Source organism: Pinus tabuliformis, chromosome X (genome assembly GCF_031772625.1).
Source record: "Pinus tabuliformis cultivar Carrire ecotype Pingquan chromosome X, CPIR1, whole genome shotgun sequence".
Lineage (NCBI taxonomy): Eukaryota > Viridiplantae > Streptophyta > Pinopsida > Pinales > Pinaceae > Pinus > Pinus tabuliformis.
The window spans coordinates 1008835299-1008857616 of record NC_142308.1 but is presented as its reverse complement, the minus strand read 5'-3'; positions in this window follow the sequence as shown (position 1 = coordinate 1008857616).

Here is a 22318-nt window from a genome sequence, read left to right as displayed (position 1 = left end):
TATCTTCGGCCCACTGCGCCTTTTATTTTATTACAGGGGCTCCTCGAGGCAGTTCTTCCCACTTTATCTTCGGCCCGCTGCGCCTTTTATTTTACTACATTACAGGGGCACCTCGACATAGTTCTTCCATTTGATTATATTCACTGCAATTACCACCGTTCGGCTGCTTCTTCTTTGACTTTTCAAGATCGATGGAGATGGGCAGGATTGGCGACATTACTGGAAATGAAGGGCAGATCAGGTGACACTGCGCTCTTGTTAACTGAACTACATTAACTGCACGCGTGCGTAACATTCTTTACTCATTTCCCTAAATGCATAAATTCTTTTAACATTCTTTGCTCATTTCCCTAAATGCATAAATTCTTTTCTTTCCCTAAAACAGTATTGGTGTTGTTCGAGAGGGTGACAATGCTATAAAGGTGCGAGCTGAACGATGCAAATATACGTTTCTGAATGTAACCACGGATACCTTTTGAACCACTTCCGCTCAAAAATATTTTCGAACGAAATGGATTGCATTAGATAGATGTATGTTTGGGGTCATTCTATTTAATATTTATTTCGAACCAAACTTGTATATCTGGATTCCGAGAGTAGCAAATCCGAAAGTAAAGCAGATTGTTAAAGTATCAAATTCCATGATATCATTACAGATAGGTGTTGGTATCATAGAATACATAGGTATATTTCAGCAGGATAGAAAGTTCGTATTTTCTTCGACGTGTTTAATTTGTGTGCATTTCTTTTTCAGGCATCTTACTATCCTTTTGGTTTAATTTGTAGTTAAATTCTTTTTACAATATAAATTTTAGTGGTGTAATTTATAACATTTGAGTCAGTATTTGAGTATTAAATTGATCTATCATTAAATTATTAAAATTTTAAGATATTGTAAATTATAAGAAATAATATGTATTTTTTTTATTAGGATAACGTGTAACATAGTGTATATGTATGGATAAACATTAGCGAAATGTATCTGAGATGTCTTCTACGTAAACATTCTTACCTGAAAGCATGCTTGCATCTACCTTTAAGTGCGAAACTAGGTGGTCTCCTTGAGAGTCCTAAGACCAACTTTTGACATCATAGACCCATAGCAAAAGAATAGTATTATAAAATGAGTGGGCAATGAGAACAAAATGCCACAAGAAAAGTCTCGCCAATGCTTTTCTTTGGTATTCATAGAAATATTAGTAACACTTACTTGAAAAGGTCATCATAGCCTTCTTGTAAGCATGGAGGTCATTCCCACTAAAAAACAACACTTATACGTGTTCAAAATAAAAATAAAAATTTACCTAGAAAAAATCATAATTTTTTTCTATTTTTATTTAAATTTAATAAATATATTTCCCCACATATTAACAAATTATTAATTTATAAATTAAAACTATATCAGACGCTGCTTTATTAACACTCTCTGTTAACCTATTTTTTTTAAGCTTTTGTATGTATCACAATGCCTAGGATATCCTATAATTTTTGATATACATCAAGCGATAGGTTAATATAATATATTAATTTCGTTAAAAACTTGTCTCCAAAATTTTATTGAAATGTGCATTTTTCTCGCTGTATTATTTCGAACTTATCAGTCTGCCAATAGAATCGAATAATCAAATTTTCCAATTTTTTTCCGCCCGTACAGCACGAAGTCAATAAACTCTGCAGTAAACTATGGTATTAAGTAAAGGTGAAAAAATAAACATAAATTTAACGGTACAATCTCATTAAAATTTGAAATTTGATTTATAAAAGTAATTTGAATTAGTTTGGGTTATAATAATATGTTAATTTTATTTATTGATTAAATAGAACAAATTTACTGTTTTAATAAAAAAATATATAAAATTAATGAAGTAAAAAAATCATTATTATAAGAAAAATAAATGTAAAGAAAGTTTTGAATACAATTACGAAGATACAATTTAATTTTAATAATACTAAATTTTATCACAAATAATAAACCATTGAACATGAATGGCGACTCTAATTTAACACGTAAATCGTTAATCATGAATTGTCAAACGGTTCAAAGAGGAGTCGCACCCACAGCTACGAAACATACATGCGCACAGGAAGACTGAAGTGTAGGCATAGAATGCAAGCCATGAGCACGTGTTCAGAAAGTATAGGAAATAGAATATTCATGAAAAAATGTCAGGACCAAACGATGGCGATAACAATCTGGAGCAGCTGAGGCGGCACGCGGTGCTGTTAGACAACGTCCTCAATATCGTAGCCAGGCAACCAACCACATCGCAACAAGAGTTGCTCGACTACGTGGACGATTACATAACTATGATCGTGGCTTTCACGGCGCAGCAGCTCTCCAGCGCCCTCTACGCCGCCATGCCAGGGCCACCCCGCTCTTCGGACGCCATTCTCATTTCCTACATCGCAATCCTAAAAGACTGCGGAGCGGAGCGGCTCGGGCGCATGATCGACCACTTCATAAACTCCGTGGCTCTCTGTAACCTGGGCAACGCTTACTTCGCACTGGGCAGCAACCCGGAAAGCTATGTCGTTGTCCAAATGCTGGCGGCCGTGGCGGCACGCAACGTCACACTCCCCGTCGCTTACGAGGCCGACATCATTACATTCGAAGTATTGGTGGACTTCATCGGGAGAGACGACAAAAACAGCAAGAAGACGGTGCTGGCTCTGCGTGCACTGAGAGACCTCTGCGCTGTTCCGGAGAACAGAGATTGTGCGGCGATGCGTGGTTCCGTGGAAGCTCTGGTAGACGCACTCATGCGAATGAGGAACGATTTGTACAGCGTCGGGGCTGCTAGGGCCTGCGAGGCCGCCCTAGGAGCGCTGCGTTTTCTTCTGTACTGTCACAGGGGCCGTGCGGCTTTCGCTTCCCACAGCCAAAGCGTCCACGCGATGAGACCATTCATAGGCACAGTGTCAGCGCCCATTACCGATGCGGCAGTGTTGTGTTTATCCACTGTTCTCTATTCCTTCCCATTAACATACACTCTGCAATGTCTGCAGCCTCACCCACAGTCCAATCCTAGTAACTTCTCTCGCATAGGGCAAAGCATTCTTTCGTCGCTCAGGGAAGCTGTACGTGGATATATCAGGGAACACGCTCCAGCCGAAGCTGATATCCTCTCCATATTTCAATAATAATATTGGTGGGTTGGGTTGTTGTTTTCTTTTTCACTTGGGTTTTAATTTCGTGCTATGAATAAATTTTACGTTGAATATTAAAAATATTTTCAGGAAAAATCACATGTGAAAATTTAAAATATTTTCAGGAAAAATCACATGTGAAAATTTAGGAACATTTCCAATCCATTAATATGATTTACCATCAAAACGAGATATTATCATTTTTATTAAAAATAACCAAATTTATCATAATTTAATTATTAATTAAATATGGATAACCACTCTTATTCACTGTTATCATAAAAAAATACTAATTGATTCATAACCTTTATTTAAAAATACACTACCTAAAATTAAAATAATATTTCATAAAAATAAAAACTTTAAATAGGCATTCTGTTTAATTTGGTTGCAGTAAATTAAATACTTTCAGTATGTTCTATTATGTTATACAACCAAACTCGGAGGATTAAAAATTCAATTTGGATTTGAGATTCACAATTAAAACAATCTTCAACCTTTCGTTTAGTAGTTGTAGAGCGCTTTAAAATCTTCAAATTCCGAGAGTATTAAATAAGTTTGTTTAAATAAGTTTAGATATGAGAAGTATTAAATGAATTTATTTTATTTTAATGTTTTTATATGAATGGAAATCGCTAGATTAGTGTTTTTACTAACATTTATTTTTATTTTATTTTCTTTTAACTGGAAAAAAAATATGTTTTTAAAAGTTGCAAAATTATATTTTTATATATTTATTTTAAATATTTTCAATTAAATTTATTTATGTAGAAAATTTTAATTATTAAAATTTAAATATAAATTTATTTCTTTTCAATTTTATGGAATGTAAATATGTTACTCTTAAGAAAAGCTGTTAATCATTATTTTTTAAAAATATTTTATATTAAATATATATGTAAAACATTCTAAAGTTTAATAGTGAAAAAAAATTCAGATATAAATTTATTTATTTTCAATTTTATGAAATGTAGTATATTATTTCAAAACAAAAAGTAGTTAACCATTATTTTATTCATTTTCAATTTTATAGAATGCAATATATTACTCTTAAAAAATAGTTAACAATTATTTTTTTATGTTTTTTTTTAAAGTATTTTCTATTTATATATATAAAACATTCTAAAGTTTGACAATAAAAAATTTCACATAAATTTATTCATTTTCAACTTCATGAAATGTAATATACTATTCAAAACAAAAAATATATTTATCCATTTAAAGGATGTATTTATTTTTTTTGCTAGAGATATATATTTAAATTTTTTAAAATAGAATAATTAGAATGATCAAAATTACTAAAAAAATAAGTTTTGATGAGAAATAGAAATACTTCAGAGATGAACCACAATTAATTCATTAAAAGCAACGTGATAATATTCCAAAAAGTCCCTATTATTATCTGATGTTATCATCCAAATACTAAGTTGCATTAGAATTCCACCTTTGGATAAACTAGTTCATTTTTTACCTATTTAGTGATAACTTGGGAATCACCAAACACTTGTAAATTGTTAATTCTTTTTTCATTTGCTAGCAACAATACTAGTTTTAGAGCCATCAATTTTGCATAATTATTTGAGCCTTCTCCCAATCTAGGCTTAAACTTAATGGAATGATTATTTGCAAAGAATAGGATCTCCCATCCTCCACATATAGAAAAACTTCCTTGTAACACTAAAAAAAAATCCTAAAACCCATGCCTCTAAATTGCCTAAGGACAAATTTAAATCTCCTCCCAAAATATGAACTGGATCTATTTGTACAAGGCCTGTAGATGTTTATGAATAGTATGTCTTTTCCAATATCCTAGGAAAAAAGTGTCACCCTTCTTCTTGACTCAATAGACCAACTACTAGCATGTTTCATAGTCCTACTATTCCACCTTGTCGCAAGACCCCTTGATCTCTCAATACATCTAAATATAGAATATTCCAACCTTCCAACATATCTTCTAACAATCTATTTATAAACCCCCCTTCATCTAATGTTTTATATAGAAACACCACATCTAGTTTACTCTTTAAGGTCAATTATTTATTGGAATCAACCACCTCCACTTACAATTAAATGAAAGGTAGATCTTTTAGCCATCCCAAATGAGGTGTTCATCGTTTTAAGAACTCTATCAATTGTCATCTATTTTCTAGTGGTAATATCTAAAGCAACTCTATCTTGTGATTTTTGAATAAAATATTTCTTTTCTATGCCTTTACCCCTAGGTCAATAGGTTACTCTCAAACCATATCCAACATAATACCTTTCAACATTCAAACCATGGACAATGTAACACCCCTACTTGACCTTTGGATTGTAAATGACATGTACATGTAAAACTTAGGTTGGTGAACTAGAACATATTAATGAGGCTAGTGAGATGATAATTACTTTTTAGGATTGGTGTGCCCATATACATGTGTGTGTATAGGATTTGAGGAAAGTGTGTCTGTGTGTATATTTTTATATGTTTGAGGCTAGAAAGCCTGATGTTATAAATATGTTTTCTTTTGCATGATAATAAACACATTACAACTGTAGACCGAGTTGGATGAAAAGAGTATGGGGGCTAAGACTCCATGGGTATAAAAAGGGGCTCACATGACTTAATAATCATAAAAGTGCACATGCTTATTATAAAAGTCCATTAAGTGACTTTGTGAAGTGCCAAGTGTAAAAATAAAATATAGGTACATAAAAGAAAAGAGTTGGTACTATGAGGCAATTAGTTAGTGTTGTATATCCAAGAACATAGGAAGAACTCTTGGATCCACAATGCTCTAGACATCCTTGTCAGGTCGATTTATGTGCCTTGGAGGTAGTAGCATAGCCCGAGGGATTACAAGTGCATAAAAGGTGTGCACTACTTGGGTATGGATTTATGAGGGATGTGAGCTTAGAGGTTGGAGGTTATTAGGATTTGATGTGAGGGTTTGAAGGGTACTTGGAGATCCCATAGGTTAGTAAAAATTTTCAAAGCCATATGACTTAGATAACATCCCTGTTTGGCCGAGTAAGACACCCTAGAGGTGGTGGCACAACTTGAGGGACTGAAGTGCAAAGAGGGGTGTGCAATATTTGAGTGTAGGTTGATGGGGGATATGAGTTTGTAGGTTGGAGGTTGTTGGGGTTTGGTATGTTGGCTAGTTGATGGTACTGGACATGTACCTAGATTTGGGTGAGTTGTTTCCCCATGGAGTTGAAGCCTTAGCTCGAGGGTGGCTTGTTGGTGAGAGAAAATAAAAATTAAATTGATTAGGTATTCAACTCATCATAAATATATGCACATGTTTTAGCCCAATGGGAATCTAGGTTGTTGATCTACCTCAAGATCAACCATCAGTTCTGTGACATAGCAAGTCACTTGTTATGTGGAAAAATGGGGAATGTATCTTGCATGTAGATATATCAAATCAATCACTACCACATGGAAGGACTAAATTGGATGATGGGTATGAAGTGGGGACCACCACACAAATAGGGGAAGCTGCATGCATGCTAAGTGTCTGAGAGAAACCATGTAGGCGATTTTGTGTCCAATGGGAAATAAAAACCCAAATATGTACAAGTAGTTACTTTCCAATGAAACAAGGGTACACAAAGAAGGTTGATATGTATGAAGACAACTACAGGCGAATATCACTGGTCCAAGAAAGTAACACAAGTGAAACTATAGAAACAGTTAACGATTTTTTTCTTATTTCTCAAGTCATCCACTTGTAGAGAATTTTTGAGGGCAAAACAACGTTTTTAAGTAGTGAAAAACCATGAAAATTACTTGTACCCATGGTACAAATTAGTACAAGCAATGTTTAAATCTCAAAAAAAAAAAGATTGATGTGAGATTTCCAATGATATTTTACAATTGCAAAAATAGGCAGTATGAGGAAATTATGATTAAAACCCTATGAAGGAAAAATAGGGTATGTAGTTAGTCCAAAAGTGTGTAACTCAACAACCAAAATTTAGATTGGGGCACCAAAGTAGATAATGAAAAGCTATGGGATTGTAGAATCAAACCATGAAGCTAGATTTGAAAATTTGATTACATTAGTGTTGAGAAAATTGGAAATAGTGTGTTGTGATAGAACATGGAAAATTGAGTTGAATGGGCCAAAAATTTCAAAGACCAAAAATATCAGTTTGAGACTTGGATTTGAAAAAGTAGATAGCATTGGAAAATACTGAGAGGGGGGATGAATCAGTATTCCTTAGCAATTAGCATTTTAAAATATTTCCAGAGCATTAGTTGATCCTCATTTATTATTAATATTTATGCAGTAATAACAGTAAATAAAAGAACATAGGAGGCATAAAATTTTTAGGTGGAAAACCCCCTCCAGGTCAAAAACCACCGAACACTTTTCTAATAAATTCTTTAATCTTCATCCCCAACTGAAATGAAAGTAACAACTTCCTAGAATTCTAGAAAAGAATTCTTCTCCAGCTCCCACTAGAAGGATGCCCCAATGCCTTGGTTTCTTCAGTAATCAATCGAACAGATGCCCCAACACCCTAGACTAACCTACCACCCTCAAGCGTTCACAGGCTCCAACCTGTAGGCGATTTCATGCACCTACCTAGCACCTCCCTACCACCCTATAATGATTGAAATGAGAAAAGAGTGTGGATTCCTGTACTAGGGACAATGATCCATGACACAATATGATTTACAATGATTTTGACCGAACACCCAATCACACTATGACCTACAACCCAACCGTGACATCATCCCAACAGAGACTCCTATACCTCCCAACAATGCCTTTTTGACTCTAGGTAGATTGATTCTTTTACAATAATGACTCTTCCAATGAAGACACTTTTACAAATGACTCTTTTACAACTTTACAATGATGACCCTTAGTGTTGACACTTCTTCACAATATGTAGTAGTTGTCATGTCTTCAAAGGATGTCTCATTGACTCTTGGCCTTGATACTTCTTCACAATATGCAGATGGTTTTCATGTCTTCAAAGGATGTCTCGCTGCAATGCCTCCTTTTGTTTTGATACTTCATCTCTTGAATTCTTACTTGAATTTTTACTTGAATCTTCTTCTACCTTCATGCAAAATTTGCCCAGAAAAACCAATCCCAAAAAAAAACAAAATACCCTTCAACTTATCTCTACCTACAAAACACATATAAGTGCATAATAATGGATAAATAAAAATTAAAATTACAATGTGTGCCTGAAGTGTGTTTGTCACTTTTGTTGTTGACTTTTGGTAACAGTAGAAAAAGACTCCCACTCTTGATATAGGCCTAGACTCTATGCAAGACTGTATCCAAAACTGACCAAAAGATATATACAGTAAAAACTGATGACAAACCCTAAAATTGAGATGGACCAAGTTATAAGTACAACAAAATAGACCATTCCATCAACTATGACAAGACAAGTAACATGAACTTACAAAATCATATAGATTTAGCAAACTTGGTGTAGCATCAAGAATATGTAGCATAAAATGTGTAGTATCAAGAATAGGACATCTGAAAAACTAATTGTGACATATAGAGACAGAGATATAACTGGGACATTGTATATACTTATGTTGCCTTGCAAAAACATATGTTAGAGATGATACTCAAAATTCAAATGTAAACACTAATCATACATACATTGATGTAGGAGACTTACCCTTGACTGTTGATGTGTGGTCCTTACTTTAGTGATCCTTGAATGCATGTATTTTCTTGCCTTCTAGGAGCTCGATGTTAAATCTGTTGTATCTATGTAATTTTGGCTTTCCAGGGTCTGAAATTTCATATTGTGGTAGCCCTGTAAGTCCTATTTACAACCCCACATGTTTGATCAAGATTGGATTCTTCAAGAAATATTTATGTCTAATCTCCCATGATGACCTGATTATAGACTAGTTCAATAGAGCGAACTTGTACGAAGTGCCACGTGTCACTGTTTCGACCTTAGGTCCTGAAAATACTACTAAACAAATTATAGTGCATCCTATTTCTATTAATATTTACTAAATTTGAATCCAATTCTCATAGAGAAAGTTATGACGATTTTCCCAACATCACCTGTTTGACATGGAATTCAGGAGCCTGCAAAATCGAAACCTCCTCAGATCTTATCTATGAAAATATAGCGAACAATGATTGGAAATTCGGTCACACAGTTCATCAAGATTTTAGCTCAATTGGGTTTTAATTTCAGCTTTTGAAGCTTCTCAGAAAACAAGTTATACCGAAAATTCCATGATGATGACCTGTTTTAAGCCACAAAATCCTTACAAGAGGAGGATATGAGTGTCATTATTTATATGAATGTCTTCAATTGAGAGGGTCCTCAACAAGTTAACGTTGGAGGGATTTTAGGAGCATTCTTTTTTTATTAATTATTGACTATTCAATGACCACAACCAATTATGAGTGCCATGCCACAACCCCATAGGGTTTTAGCCCACTAACTGGGGCTACTAACTTCAAACATAAATAAATCTCAAACCATGAAGAACTGGGAGGCATACCATATATTAACGAAAACATATCAATGATTAGAATCCATCGAGAAGATATTTGACGCAAAATAATATGTTTTGTCAAGTCAAAATTCCCTTGAAATATCGAGGTAGCCCTTGGTGCTGCTTGGTTGACATCAATGACAACCACTGATCAATAGATAGTCAATAAAAATCTATTGGAAAAGAGAACATGTTTATCAACCTAGAATTTTGATTTGAGATAGGAAAAATTCCAGAACTTTCAAAACAATGCTACAAGTGGCCTATAAGGTAGGACCATCATGAGGAATAGGAGTATGGGGAATACTTAGGGGTCTTGCAACCATGTAAAATATGTCAAAGTCATGAAATTTAGCATGGTTGATGTTAGTATAGAGTCGAATAAGAATGTAAGGGATAAGCTAAAGGATCGATAATTGGAGGAAACCATGGGAGCCTCAAAATGGAAGTTCTCAACTACAAAGTGGATAATGAGGGGTTGATTAGGGAACAACGAAAAATTAATACTCAAATTCCATAGAGCCTAAATAAATTATAGATGAATATGGACTAGAGATATGATTCTAGGTAGGAAGAGGAACATGAATCATGAGTTAGGGGAAAGGATGTTGGAGATTCAAGGCACTCTAAGAGTGCTATTGGGAAGCATCATCATGCTTAAGGAAGTTAACCAACAGAGATTATCTTTCTTTAGAATTAGAAAGTAGTTTGAGCATATTAGTTTGACTTGAATAGTTTGCAAGGAGAAATTAGGAAAATTAACCTCCCACATTTAATGGTGAGCATAATAAGGGAGAGGAGGCTAAAGAGTGGTTATTAGAAATGAAAAGGTACTTTAAGCTACATGATTACTCATCCAAATTAGAGGCACAATTTTTCATCTAGAATTTGAAGGGGAAAGAAAATTTATGGTGGAAGAAACTTAAAGAAGTAAATCATTTGGATGTAAACAAGATTTTGGGGAGGAAATTTAAAAAGTGCTTCCAAAGGAAATACCTATCTGAGTAATATCATGAGAGGAAAATTTATGAGTTTTTCGAACTCAAGTTGGGGAACATGGAAATGGAAGAATACTACCAGAAATTCATTGAATTGTTGAGGTATGTAGATTTTATTAGGGATGAAAAGTTAAATATATATAGATATGTGAGTGGGTTACCACTATTATATTTGTGACAATATTAAATTTGATGAATTAAGGACTTTGGGTGAAGCTATGAGGAAGGTAGAGTACCTATATAAGTAGAGAAAAAATAAAACAACTTTCCAAAGGACTTGGGATGACAAGAAAAGAAGCAAGATTGAGAAAAGGAAGAAGGGGCTAAAAACTCTCATTTTTGATGAACAATTGCTAGGAAAATCAACAAACTCATTGAACCTATAGTGAAACATAGGGGGTTGATTCCTTTTGTAAGAGGCCAAGGTTTCATCCCATTAGATGTTGGGGCTATGGAGGAGAGCACTTGTATAAGGGTCTCCTTAACAAACAAGGAAGAATGGGGAATATAAATCACATCCAGGGAATTGATATAACGAAAGGCATGGGTAGAGGCATGCCCAAAATATATGCAACATTGGAAAATGGGTAGGTCGAGCATCATACACACATGATAAAAGTGGGAGGTAAGTTAAATAATTATCCCATTTCCATTATGTTGTTGTTGCCTCAACACCCTCCAAAAGTTTGACCTACGCTCAATTTCAGAGCCTTCATTGGTATTTTATATTGTCATCGCAAACATTGAAACTCATTCCATGCATTTTCTTAAGGTGTTTCGGTTCCTTTTCAAAGATAGGAGAAAAAATGTCTTTTCACATGTTAGATATTGATGAGCCCCAAAAATGAGTAATTATATGGGCTCATTCAGCCTCCTAATTTGACTTAATCCACCATTATCATTAGTTTATTGCATGTTTTTGATTATATTTATGCTAATAGAGTGAATTGGGTTAGTCATTATGCCAACAAGTCTAATGTGTGCTTTATGCAGATTTTTAGTCAATTTTGAGACAAAATCAAAGGTTTAAATGAGCACTTGCAACCAAATTCGTGGAGAGGATTTGTAGGAAGGTGTCCCCTTCATTTATGAGACCTTACCTCAAATCCTCCACCAGTAGATCGGAGTTCAAGGGCCACCACATCGATTATCACAAGGGAAACCGAGCAAGCACTAGTAAAGTTGCTGTTAACTGCAAGTTTTGGCAGCCAAGTCCCTAAAGTTTAGGAGGACTGTTGGGGTCCTCAATTTGTATAAATAAGAAGGCTTAGGGCCTCATTTCATTTATCCAGTTTGTAATTCGATTTTACGAGGAGTTAGTCAGATGTTAGGTAGATTTTAGTCAGTAGGTTAGCTTTGCATTTCAGCACATTTTCAAGCTTTTTCTTGTGGATAGTTTTTGGGATGTAATTATTATTTCTTGCTCAATAAACATGAATCTAGCTTTGCACCAGCTCTAATGTTCCTTACGAGGTTGTAGCTCTTGGGGTTGGGCCCAACTCAAGTGCCCAATACCTCCTTTGTGTACTTTGATGTGTCTTTGCTGCATTCTTAGAATAAAATCTGTTATTTAGGTTAAAATCTTGTTTTGTTATTTAGGTTGCTTTTGATGATTGAAATAACTTTTCATGTTCAGGTTGATTTGATAGGTTGGTAGTAGAAAATATCTTCAAAAAAGTCCATCAAGAAACCCTTGATCTCACCTCTCCCTCCTCGGGACCATGAACTGAGACCAAGGTGTCCTTGCTGCCATTAAAACACTGTTCTTGCTTCTTCATGCAATTTCTAGTGTTAGATTCTTAGTTGCAAAAGTTAGTACCAGTTGTGATTACATGCTTAGATCCATTCTTGTTTGGTTTCCATAGTTTTTTCACATGATTTTCTGCCAATAAACTTCTGTTCATCATGCTTATGGTTTCTAGGTCAAATTAGGTTAAAGTAGCTAGATCTTTGGTTTTCTTAGTCTTCATTTGATCAGTTTGGAAAATAATGTTTAGAGCACCTGAGATACCTCCTTACCTATCCTTCCTCCATCAATGCAACCTGTTTCGTCCTCTAACTCAGATTCTTGCCTCTCATTTGCCACGTTTTCTCACTTTTCCCTAGTTCCTACATTCTTGCATAACATTGCTTCTCTTATCTTCGAACCAATCCAATCGCCTTAACCACTCCTCATCCTCATTCCCCAAGTCCTAGACCCCCTCACACCCTTATCTCACCTCCATACCCACTTTTTCACCTTTTTTTCCACCATCAGCCCTTCAAAATTCCCTTTCGGAACATCCTATAGAAGCTACAGACCCCTGTAGACTTCCTGTAGAAGCTCACGAAAGCGGTTTCTTGAGATATGATCACTGTGAAACTCTCTGGAAGGGTGCTAGGGACCCCTTAGGCCCTCTTCTCACCTTCCCAACCTCCTGCAAGCATTTCCTTTCTCCAATCAACCTCTGCACAGAAAAAATAGTTAAAGCACATACATAATAATTCTGACAACTTACTCAAAAATACAAAAAGATGTTTTTTCCAGATTTTACTGTAGAAGTAGCTTAGTCACATGAATTTTACCTTCCTAGAAGTCAATGGCATCCATTTCCACTAATTTCATCGCTTTTCTTGCACCGGTAGGGTTAGTAAGTAAAACTAGGGTTTGCATTTCCTTTCAGCTTTCCGCTTCTTTCTGCAAGTAGATTAGCCTCTATTGAGTTAGCTTTCATCCATAAGTTAAAAGCTTCTTCTAAGAGCTCATAGAAGTTGGCTTAAGCTCCTAGCGGACTTGTGCCAGCTAATCAAGTGACAGCCGCGGCAAGAGCTAGTACTTGTGCATATAGCACCATCGCTTCCAAGTTTTTTACGAACTACCGAGTTGATAAAAGTAAAGAAGGGAGTCCCAGGAGTTGCAGCATTATTGCTGCAATAATGGGGCCCATCATATTTTTGGCACCGTTGCCGGGGAAGCGTCAGAGTATTGGTGATTGCTGCTTTTCTTCTATTTTCTACTACAACTTTCTGCTAAGTAGCTTATTTCAGCAAGTGTAAAGTAGATTGTTTCATTTCCATTCTGCAATTTCATTTTCACAAAAGTAGATTAGCATTTCCTGCTTTCATAGATTATCATTTCAATTCCGCAATTTTAATTCTGCAAGTGTAGCCTAACATTTCATTCTTGTAATTTCATTCTAGCAAAATAGATTAGTCCGTTCCTACTTTCATTTCAATTCTGAATTTTCATTTCAGCAAGATAGTTAGTTGCAGTTCAATCTATTTTAGTTTTGTAGGTACAAGTAGAAAAAAAAACAAAAATCAACCAAAAATATTTCCTTTCATGCCTTGTAGGAGTAGAGATGAGTCAGAAAAATGTTTGCACAACACCCCCACTGCTTCACAGAGCCAACCTTCTCTTCTTCGATGGCTGTGATTAAGAAAGACCCCTAGGGGGACAACAAGACATATTTGAAGAACCTCTAGGGGAGAAGAAGAAGAAAAAATTCCTCTGGAGAAAAAGGCTGGAAACATAAATGTTGGGAGTGGTACCTTTTCTTCCAACCCAATCCCTAGAGGTGAATATGAAAATCTGATGGAAGATGTCGAGAGTGAGATGAGGCAGTTTCTTGCCATGCAAATGGATACCTTGCGGATCCAAAAGAAGCAAGAGAAAGCTGAGAGGGCTTTGGCCATCTTTTGTCCCAGGTGCACTAGAAAGCATCCTAGGAAAAAATGTCCATTGCACTCCATAGAAGTGTGTTTTGTCTGTGAAGAAGACCATCCCATGAATTAGTGCCCTTCCTTGCTTGGACTTAAAGCTGCATATCAGAGGGCCAAAGGAGTCACTGAATCACTCTATCATATGAACCAAAGGAGGCCAAATGGACCCATACCTTACCAGCAGGGAATGCAAGGGACATCCCAAACCTATTACGACCCCTATCAAACCACTTCCATGCCTTCTTGGGGTCCCCCTGCTCATCCTTCCTGGTCCACACCCACTCCTTGGTCATATCCTCCTCAATATCTTGCTCAACTAGCTACTCATCCATTTCACCCCTATGCTCAACCACAGCCTGAGTGGAATGCACCTCATCAGGGGTGGAGGTCCCAGTACAACTCTCCTCCCGCTCCTTTTCCTCCACCACCTGCTCAACCACAACCATCGCCTCCTGCTCCACCAAGGAAACCCCAAATGCTTGCCCAACCACAACCCCATCTACATCCATCTCAAATATACACCCCCACTCAACTACCCATACCACCATTTCAAAAGCCACACATTGGAGTAGCTCAACCCATTTGCAAATCTGAGACACAACATGTCCAAATGACTCCTCTTGAGCTCAAAGACATTCATCGTAGCTCAGGAAGAGTATTGCAAAAAAGGGATTATATTGAAAGCATTGAAGGACCACATCCTGCAAAAGAAGATTCAAAAGAAAATATCAAAGAACCATGGGTTGCACTTGATGAAGAGAAGGCATCAAAATCAGAGATTGAGAGAGTTCCCTCATGGTTACCATCAAATCTTCCATGTATTCAAGAGAAAGATCAGCAAAAAGAGGAAGATGAGAAGTTCATGGTAGAAGGTGACATGAAACATGATCCAGATCAGCAAAAGGACCAAGGATATCCGAGCTATATTGAGATATGGTTCCAGACGGTCACTAAGTTGCAGCAATACTCTCTTCCTCAGCTATGTTTGATCCCTTCAAAGTCAAATCATTTGGTCTCTGAAATCTGGATCCCTGTCAAAGCATGCATTTCAAGCCTCCACATCATTTTGTCTCTAATCTCGATGTGCACATGGCTCCATTGGAAGTATTCTTATACTTGAAAATGATTTTGTTTTTCAAGTAGGGTAGGGTAGGAAAAAAGAAAAAAGAAAAAAAATGAAAATAAGAGGAAAATAAAAATCCAAGGTGAAAACCTCCCCGGAGGCGCCTTAGATTGGCTCATTGATTGAGAACTTCCATGAGGTAGTCAGTGGGTTGGAAAGAAGAGAATAAAAAGAGAATAAGATCCTTGGGTGAAAACCTCCCTTGGAGGCGCCCAGGGTAGGCAATTAGGGTGAAAACCTCCATGAGGTGCCCTAGTTGTTTTCAAAAAAAAAAGAGAAAAAGAAAAAGAAAAATAAACCTAATTTCCATTGAATAATTGCAGGTTGCAGCAAGGACATTGCAGGTTAGGAGGATCGCTCAAAACAAAGACAAAGGAAGTTTTGTGCCTTCTACAAGAAGTTTTGTGTCTTCTACATGAAGCCTACAAACAAGCCAAAATTGATCTTCTAAGAGGACCCAAAGGCTGGGAATATGTCCATGAGGCCTACACACATCCATGTTTCCATCCCTCACCCTTCTCCATTAATTTTTTTTCCATCTCATTGTGCTTCTTTCCTAAAAACTGTGTTCTACAGGAAGTTCCTGTAGAAATTACAGGAAGCTAGAAATGGATTTCAAAAAGGGACTTTGGTGAACATGATAGCTTCCTAAAGGGTTCATAAGTCCTCCTACAATCCTCAAACCTCTCCTCCATCATTTCCATGCCTGCATCACAGCCCAAGCTCATTTTTGCTTACCATGCAAAAAATTGCAGAATGCTTGGAAGGAAAAATACATAGTGCTGAAATTTGTTTTTTCCCTAACTTGAAAACAATGCATCCATTTGCAAAAATGTTACATGGAGAGTTGTATAGGGATGATGGCCACATGCCCGAGCAATTTCAGCTATTTCCAGTGCACGGTTTCCGAGAAATAAGCCTCCATCACCTTCAACCATTTTTGCATTTTCTCCATATCCATGCATCCATTTCAAAACCTATTTCATGGGGAGATTCATATAGGTGATAGTAACCTACCCAAGCAGTTTCAGCTGATTCCGATGCCCGGTTTCTGAGAAATTGACCCCTGTAATATTCAACCATTTTCAGTTTTTCTTGATATCCGTGCATCCATTGACCACAACTTTGCTATAGGAGGTGAATAATGATGATAGAAACATGCTCAGAAAGTTTCAGATCAATCCGATCTAGCGTTTGGGAGCTATGGAGAAAACAAGTCGCTGTCCTACAAAAATCCAACATCAACAACATGAGGGTGCAAATCTGAACGTGGAAACATATTCTTGCAGCTTAGATCCAGCCAGAGGATACTTGCACAAGGAAAATAGCTACGTATTAGCAACCAAACCAGCATGCATCCACAAAAACAAATGCATGAAGCAGAAGGAAAGGCCATAACACATCACATAACCCACATTCGACTTCCAGGTACGTGACTAAAGTCGTTCCTCTGTTGCATGAATGTAATTTGAGAACTGCATGAACAATGAGATGGTTGTGATTAAAAGAATCGATGGCCAGCTATCTGGCCACCCTCATCCAGTTCAAACAATGCTCGGTGGGTGTAATCGACACGTGTGCTCAGCCATCTCAGGAAGAAATCTTAAAACAAGTAGTGGTGACCGTTTAAACTCCAGCGTGATTGATGGACGTGATTACAGGGAGAGAACAAATAGTCCGACGAACGTGATGGACGTGATTAGTGGTGGTTGTTTAAATGGTCTGCATGGGGCCAACGTGCACTTGGCCATCTCACCCTCCATCAACGAAAGTCTCCATAAACAGCCAATCGAACTCGCACCTCCATTGTTTCCATTTTATCATCGTCCCTATAGCTGCAACAAGATCCATACCAGCTCCATAGCAGCGAACCAATATTTCTCAGCCATTTTTTTTTAAAAACCCTCCTGCTTATTGGCATTCTACAAGAAGCACAATTTCGTTCTACAGGAAACAAGAGCCTTCTATAGGAAAGGCAGAACAACTATGGAGCAAGAAAACCTAGGATTTTCGTTGAATTTGGAGCTCCATACGAGGTAGGCTCGAAAAAACTCCTCTATGCATGATATGTTTGTCCAAGGTGGTGAATTAAACATGGCATCAGATTGGAAAATCAGTGAAAAATCTGCCTATGTATTGGGAGTAAAATGTGTGCCTGTGTATTGCACTGAGTGTCCCAATTTTTCTGCATCAAAATTCTTCTCCACGTTTCCTGTTTCTAAAATTATCTTATAAGGAAGGCATATGTAGCTATGAGAGCTAGCCTGTGGATGAAAATTTTAAAATTTGCATATCTGAATGTGTCCTGAGAAGAAAACTTGGTCTCTGTCCTCTATCTGTAGAAGCAAAACTCTTCCTTTCATAACCAGATAGCTGAGAGCTGAGTCACAACAGTCTTGAAACTAGGGAATTGTTGCTCATTGATATTAAACAGCCGAGGAATTCCTCCTTGAGTCCATGGGGAAACCATAAACAAAATTCCCTTTTCTAACCAAATTATAAAAAAAAGGAGCACTCTCACCATGCCAGCGGGATTCATAATAAAGGAACCCTCGGACTCCAGCAAATTGCATAAGAATCCTGAGGTGGTGAACCTTTTCACACGAGCCAATTGGATGCCATTCTTTCAAAAAAATCCAGGGTCACGACGAGGAGATTGTTGCAAAATTTTTAATGTCCTTGAGATCTCAATCTAAGACACAGGCCACAGTCAATTTTAGGGGTTTGGACCTAAAGCTTACCCCTGAGCTCATTCGTCGAGTTATTTGTCTTAGGCTGAAAAGACAAGGTTCTGGGTCCACATCAAACCACGCTCAGCCTCCTAGCTAGCCATACGAGGACAGGAGAGGGCTCTCTCCGGGTCGATCTCGGCAAAAGACAAGCGATGGGGCTTGAGATGACTGAAATAAAAGCTAATTTTAGGCTAGGTATAAAGTACAAGGGTTTATTTTGAGTTTTTGGGGGTTTTGTGTTGGAAACAGGGAAAGGCAAATTGGGCTTGGGGATGAGGCACAGTTTCTGCAGAGTTCTGATTGGGGCAAGGAAGGCAATCGTGTTAATGCTTTAAATTGAGTAAAATGGATAGAACAGACTGGTGAGGAGCTAAGGGGAGCAAGAGAGTCTCAAGAATTCTCCTTAAATAGATGAAAACATGGAAATTTAAACAAATTCAAAGGTAGAGCATATCAGTTAATGGATTCTACCTTAATTACTCATTTGTTCAAATTCAAAAGAAGAGACAGGAAAATGATACACATAACACTAATGAACTTACAATTACTTAGAGAAGAACACTATCAAAACATAAAGCCACATGGATCCCAAACAGTGCTGCAAAACCCTGGTATTTCCTTAGCCAAAAATGCAGAGATAGAATGTACAATGATATGCCAAAGAAATCCCAAGTGTGAAACCCTGAGAATGACTTAGAAATTACATAATATATACAAGCTAAACCTATTCCCTTGCCTCTAGGGGTCGAGCTCATAATTCTAGGAGTTGTTTGAACCAATTCTAAACAAGGAACTGAAAACTAGGTAGTCAAACAATTTACCCCTATATGCTAGGAAACTGATTCATTCACTCACATTTCACCTTTTGGTGAATGGATCTTCTAGAACAAGTAAATAAGTTCCAAAATTAAATCATGTTTATCCAATTACATCAAGATAGATAAAAAATTACATCAGAAAGAAAAACTAGTCAAACTAGCCGAATTTCTGAGCTGGAAGGTGAAAAATTGAGCAAAAATCGTCTATGCGCCGCGCCAAATCCTCTATGCATCACGCCACTTTGAGGCTGATTTTGAGGCACTTCCTGAAGTCCAGATTGAGCCCAAGATATCTCATTGGAAATCCCTACATGTATACTTTCCAACCCAAGTGGAATTTCTAAATTTGGATGTCATTTTCCCCTCAAAAAATTCAATCTCCCAAGACTACTTCCTATGTGTCAAAATAGGGGCAGAGAGGCCATTTTGTGAGTGTTTTTGACCTCCCGAGGACTCAAAACTTACCCAAACTTCTTGGCCATGCACCAGAAGTCATGATTTGTCATGCCAAATCTAGAAATGCAAAGTTTTTTCAATTTGGAGCCCTCTAGCAAAAGGGAGCGCCACGTGGCGTGACACATAGGGAGGAAAACCCTGTGTTACAAATTTCTGTGCATAACACCTTTTTGCAGAAGACTTTTTGAGGCCTTCCTAGTGTCCAAATTGGGTGCAGGATAGATTTTTAGAAAGGTATTTGAGTATAATTTCCAACCCAACTTGAATTTTTCAGTTTAAAGCTCATTTACCCTGTCAAAAGTAAAATCTCCCAAGACTAGTAAAAATGTGCCAAATGAGGCTGCCTCAGGGCAAAGTGCTGTTGCAGTCAACTTTTGAAGGGCTTCCTCAACTCCAAATTGAGCTCATGATAGCTCATTAGAAATATATTTGCGTCTAGTTATCATTTGACTCATCAAAAAAGTCATTTGCCCAACCAGGATAGGAGAAAACGTGATTTTCCCAAGGTCACTTCAGAGGTGCATCAATTCTCCCGAGGCAACTGTATTTTGAGATTTCTCGAAAACCATGATAGATGTGTAAAAACTGAAAGAGGATTTTCTTCTTGGGTCATTGAAGGACAAAAAAATCTCTCACTTTTTCCCAATTCATCCTTTCTAGCTCAGAAACACAAATTGAAGAAAAACCATCCCTTTTGTGTGATGAATGGCTTGCTCCTTGGAATGACTTCTCGACAAATAATGGAGATCTCATGTTCGATGATATGAAATGACCTCATACCTTCTGATATATGTTACTCCTCCTCTACTTATATATCTCTGATCCCATAGCTAACCCTAGCTCAGTGGGAGAGGAAATTAGGGTTTGCGGATTTATGGTTAATATTTGGGAAAATGGGAACTTGGGATAGGGGATTAGTTGATTTAAGGGGGTAATGGAACTTAAGGAATAAGGGAATCAATAAAAAGGGATAAGGGAGTAAACTTGGTAGCAAAATAGTCATCAAAACCCTAGGCAGCAAGTTTCTCGGAGGCACTTTAAAAGCTAGGGTTTGATTGTTTTACACAAGCACCATGAAACATACACCATCAAACCATCGTCAAAATTTTGTGGAAAATAGCTTTGAAGACTCAACCTACTTGTATCAAGACTGATTGATGCAATTTTGGAGTAGATTTGGGCGGATTTGGTAAATTTCAGGCTTCTTGGCTATATGTGCCGCGCACTCAGCCCAATGCGCCGCGCCCCCCCAGTGCACCGCACTTGTGTTATTTTACACTGGGTTCTGAGGCCCAGTGCGCCACGCCTGGTGAGTATGCTGCGCCTCCTACCCAGTGCGCCGCGCCAGTCAAGTTTCACCCAAACTCACCTAAACTTGTCACTCACTTACCAAAATCATTTTTTCTTGCTTCTCTTTGCTCTTGGAATATGAATGAACCTCGAACACTTGGACATATGTTTTATACATGAAGCCTTTAAATTCATTTTGCCAAAACCCACTTTCATAACATTGCAGACTTTGGCACTTTCATAATGTTGCAGACTTTGGCACTTTCAGTTCAACCTCTGTTTTTTCACCTTTTGGCTTTGTTTGATGAACTGAATGAACTGAACTTTGCTTGTTTTTTGCAGGGGTAGGAGCTTCTTAGGCTAAGGAAAGAAACCAGGTGCAGGTGAAGGAATGTAGCATGAAGAGAACAAAATATACATGATTTTGTACAAAAAAGGCTAAATACTCTATTTTTTCCTCAAAACAGAGTTTTGAGGAAAAACAAATTTTCAAATACTTATTAACAAAATTTATTGGCGATAGAACCTCCTCATGGTCTGTTGGTGATTATTGGACACTCTGAAGCATTTATTGACAAAACCCTAATGAAACCCTAGACTGACTTGGCACTAAAACCCTAAAGACAACTTTTTGCAAATTTTTAATGAAAAGAACACTGTATGTGCCTTTTTAATGAACAAACATGAACCAGTAGGTAAATGACATGAGGGACATGAGGAAAACCACTCTCGTCAGATAATCCATGCGCCTAATGCAGATGACTGGGTGGGACTCCTAATATGAAATGCATGCAACAAAGAGATTTTGATCTCTGACGGAGGGCTGAACAGACCGACTTTAACATTGGCTCCAATGGGGATGGTAGCTCCTTGGAGGTGCCAAGAACTACAGATCTTTGGGTGAGCAGACAGTGCCTTCGTCCATTGGGATATGTAGTCGATGACTTGACAAAACCACACGAGATTGGTTAAATCATTTATTGACTGAAAATTGGACTCAAAACTAAAATTGAAAACCATAATAAAACCAAACATGACTAAAACATAACTAACAAACCTACTCTAAGTGTTCTTTTCACCACTCGATCAAGTGAAATGGAACAGCCAATGTAACCATGTAAGCATCCTGGCTGCTATTTGAATTCTCCGCAAGTGCTCGCTTAGGAACAATAAGAGAAAACTACTGAACGGAAACTCCCATGGAAAGTCGGAATCAAGTTGACTGCTGATAAACTTGCAAAGCATGAATTGACTGGATGACTTTAAGAATACTGAAAAAGGATCTTCATAAACATCGCTATGGATTTCCATTAACACATTACCGCTTTGGTCCAAGTAATCTACATAGCTAGATATTAAAATTTTCCTCACATCGGCACTGTCTTTTTCTGATGGTTGCAACAAGCTGTTAAAAGGATCCTGAATTTCATGAATAACCAAGCTCTGTTGTTGATTCCAAACAGAACAAAAGTCTCCTTTATCAATCTCCTCATATGACTACAAACCTTGATCTGAGCTTTGTAATGAAAACTCTGTTAAAAAAGACAATGAAGGCGATCTTTGAA